A 4,141-nucleotide genomic window follows, 5' to 3' on the forward strand; every position below is an offset into this window, starting at 1 on the left:
GTTTAAAAGAGTTTAATTTTTAATACAAAATAAAAGAAACAGTGTAACAGCAGCACCTAAAAACAATTAAAAACGTTACCTTATTAAAAAAACGATAAGACTGTACGATTGCCCGTGAGGCAGGACAAGCGCTGCGGAGAACAGTTTAAAAACAAATCGACATAGCACACAGGTTAAAAATGGACGGCAACTCACACATGACCCCAAATGGGTAAAACACTATAGAAAAAAAAGGCAAATCTTCGGTGCCGTCATCACTCGGGCCCCCCGCTGTGCATGCAAGAGCGGGGAGACAAAAAAGGATTTGTTTTCCCTGCAGCGCCTTCACCGCCTGCGAATCAATATCTGTGGTGCCTACTGATACAGAAAAAGTAAAACAAAAAACCAAAACCATCGACAGCCGCAGCAGTCAGTCTGTCGGCTTACACCAGTTTAAAACAAATTAAAACACACTGATGTGTCGGGTCCTTTGCCCGCAGCCAGAAATCCACCTGGCAAAGCAGCAGCTCGGTACTCTGTCCATAAAAGGCAGGAGATCACTAGCTGGACAATAAAACACAGGAATATTCCTCCACTGAATTGGTTTTGTTACCTGTCCACAAGTTCGTGTCACACCCTAATAAATGTGGGTCAGTGGCGATGAAGTCCACTATACCGTTCTCACGGGAGCAATGTTTCCCACCTACAAGGGTGCAAATAACTGTAAACCTCTGCCAACAGCCAGAGCTCAAGTGGTACATTTTTGTGTAACCTACCGTTCTAACAGAAGTTTAGGGGAAGACCCGTATCAGACTTTCGTAGTTAAGAAACACCAACTTGCCCAACTCGGACCAAGCACTCGCAGTTTCAGGTTTGCAGAGGAATACCCAATTGCCCACACCTGCGCTTATGAAAGGAGCGAAGACCAGCTCCGCCCACCAGGGGTGGTCCCAAGTCTCCAGGTCTCACCTGTCACATTTGCACTGTCTTGCGTCTGTATCGTTTTGTTCTATCTACTGTTGCACAGTTTTTTTGTGTGCAATTTTTGCATACTTACAATTTATGTAGTCCCGTGTTGATTGTCTGTTATATGTGGCACCATGGTCTTGGAGGAACGTTGTCACTGTGTACTGTACCACTGCACGTGGTTCAAATGACAATAAAGCCACTTGACTTTACTATTGCTCTCCATTAAAATGAAACTAGTATAAGAATTAAAGCTTGCATTTTGATTTAAGTCCCTTTGTGAGCAAACTTACATATTCCGCTGATCAAAGAATTACCTCCCCCAGTGTTCACCAAGTGACTTCACCTCACTTGGCTTTAAACATACACTGTTCTATCACTTATTAACATCATGTGTTTTATTGTTTTTGTTTATTGAAGTGGATTTTACAGCGCAACATGTATACACTGTATACCTGCAGTACTCAGCTCAACTTAGTTGTTGTTCACTTTAGCAGTTTACAGGATAAAATGCACGTTCACCATTCTCCCTTTACAGACTTCTGGATTAAATTTTTTTGAATCTGCCAATCAATGAGTCAGTTAATTGGCTCTTTTTTCAAATAATCTAGAAATGTATTTTTGCATAAACTACTGGCCTTTAGTAAACAGAGGCATGTACACTGAGGGATATTTATTTGAAGAGTTTCAGTCAGGTTTCAGAGCTCATCACAGCACAGAAACAGCTTTAGTGAAGGTTACAAATGATCTTCTTATGGCCTCTGACAGTGGACTCATCTCTCTGCTTGACCTGCTAGACCTTAGTGCAGCATTCGATACTGTCGACCATAATATCCTATTAGAGCGATTAGAACATGCTGTAGGTATTACAGGTACTGCGCTGCAGTGGTTTGTATCATATCTATCTAATAGACTCCAGTTTGTGCATGTAAATGGAGAGTCCTCTTCACACACTGAGGTTAATTATGGAGTTCCACAGGGTTCAGTGCTAGGACCAATTCTGTTTACATTATACATGCTTCCCTTAGGCAGTATCATTAGAAGACATAGCATACATTTTCACTGCTATGCTGATGACACCCAGCTCTATCTGTCCATGAAGCCAGATGACACACACCAATTAGTTAAACTGCAGGAATGTCTTAAAGACATAAAGACCTGGATGGCCGCTAACTTTCTGCTTCTTAATTCAGATAAAACTGAGGTTATTGTACTCGGCCCTGAAAATCTTAGAAATATGGTATCTAACCAGATTCTTACTCTGGATGGCATTACTTTGGCCTCCAGTAACGCGGTGAGGAACCTTGGAGTCATTTTTGACCAGGACATGTCCTTCAACGCACATATTAAACAAATATGTAAGACTGCTTTCTTCCATTTGCGCAACATCTCTAAAATTAGAAATATTCTGTCTCAGAGTGACGCTGAAAAACTAGTTCATGCTTTTATTACTTCCAGGCTGGACTACTGTAATTCATTATTATCAGGATGTCCAAAAAACTCACTGAAAAGCCTTCAGCTAATCCAAAATGCTGCAGCAAGAGTCCTGACAGGGACTAGAAAGAGAGAGCATATTTCTCCTGTTTTGGCTTCCCTTCATTGGCTTCCTGTTAAATCCAGAATTGAATTCAAAATCCTGCTCCTCACATACAAGGTCTTAAATAATCAGGCCCCATCTTATCTTAATGACCTTGTAGTACCATATCACCCTATTAGAGCGCTCCGCTCTCGCTCTGCAGGCCTACTTGTTGTTCCTAGAGTATTTAAAAGTAGAATGGGAGGGAGAGCCTTCAGTTTTCAGGCCCCTCTTCTGTGGAACCAGCTTCCAGTTTGGATTCGGGAGACAGACACTATCTCTACTTTTAAGATTAGGCTTAAAACTTTCCTTTTTGCTAAAGCATATAGTTAGGGCTGGACCAGGTGACCATGAATCCTCCCTTAGTTATGCTGCAATAGATGTAGGCTGCTGGGGGATTCCCATGATGCATTGAGTTTTTCCTTTCCAGTCACCTTTCTCACTCACTATGTATTAATAGACCTCTCTGCATTGAATCATATCTGTTATTAACCTCTGTCTCTCTTCCACAGCATGTCTTTATCCTGTCTTCCTTCTCTCACCCCAACCGGTCGCAGCAGATGGCCACCCCTCCCTGAGCCTGGTTCTGCCAGAGGTTTCTTCCTGTTAAAAGGGAGTTTTTCCTTCCCACTGTCGCCAAAGTGCTTGCTCATAGGGGGTCATATGATTGTTGGGTTTTTCTCTGTATCTATGAAGCACCTTGAGGCGACTTTTGTTGTCATTTGGCGCTATATAAATAAAATTGAATTGAATTGAATTGAATTAACCTGATAGGGAGATTCACTGAGAAACATGTCAGGTAGTATCTTGTATCTTTTGACAGTTATTTCACTCTCCTGTCTGCACTGAAGAAAGTGTCAAATTTCTTCTGAAAATCAGGGATTTCTCTGAGTTACAGCTGTCAGCTCAGTTTCATGAAAGTGGTAAATGAGTAGCTCAAACTCTGAGTGTGTTTTAAATGATAGTCTTCTTCTGAAAATTAACTACTCTTCTCTACTTTCTTATGTTAAGCCTGAATGACTCTTTTACCTTGGAGCAACACATGCTCATACTGAGATCAAATACACATACTCAGAATTTTCTGCCTATATAAAAAAGTATCAGTTTCCTTACAAGGGAACCTGTCAAGGGGATTTTATTAATGTTGAGACCTTAACTAGAGAAATAGTGAATAAAGTTTGGGTATTTTTCTGCTGTCCTGTAAAAGTAAAATAACTTTATAAATGTGTATCAGTGATATCAGAGAGGATTTGATGCCAGAGTTCTTAAACTTCTTCAGTTCAAGAACCAAATAAGTTGTTTGACTGCAGGAACAAGCCTTACTAAAAGGACTCTTTATTATTCATGCCATGTACCTAGCTGAGACAAAGCTTGGTGGATCAGAACCTGTAGTGAATACAATAAAAAAGCCACTCCTACAAAATCTTGTGGACTTTGTAGAGTTTAAAGGTAATTTGAGGTCTGCTTTGGGTTAGAGGGATTGAAGTAGACGTTCACTGTGAATGATTTTTGCCTGACCATGTTTGTGAAATTTACTCCTATATCTTCTACAACAAGTGATCAATTCAAATAGAAGAGATGTAATATTTAAGGATGGTTATCTGCAAAGAGAAGCATCAA

At 40.6% G+C, this 4,141-nt stretch overlaps 1 long non-coding RNA gene across 1 annotated transcript; it reads right to left on the reverse strand.

The window, feature by feature from the left end:
• Positions 1-269: 269 nt before the first annotated feature.
• Positions 270-894, reverse strand: LOC113009056 (uncharacterized). The gene is made up of 3 exons (XR_003270110.1): positions 756-894; positions 593-682; positions 270-515 (listed from the first exon to the last, which is right to left on the reverse strand). It is a non-coding gene; the product is annotated as an uncharacterized LOC113009056 (long non-coding RNA).
• Between the last annotated feature and the right edge of the window lie 3,247 nt (positions 895-4,141).

Source organism: Astatotilapia calliptera, chromosome 17, assembly GCF_900246225.1.
Source record: "Astatotilapia calliptera chromosome 17, fAstCal1.2, whole genome shotgun sequence".
Taxonomy (NCBI): Eukaryota; Metazoa; Chordata; class Actinopteri; order Cichliformes; family Cichlidae; genus Astatotilapia; species Astatotilapia calliptera.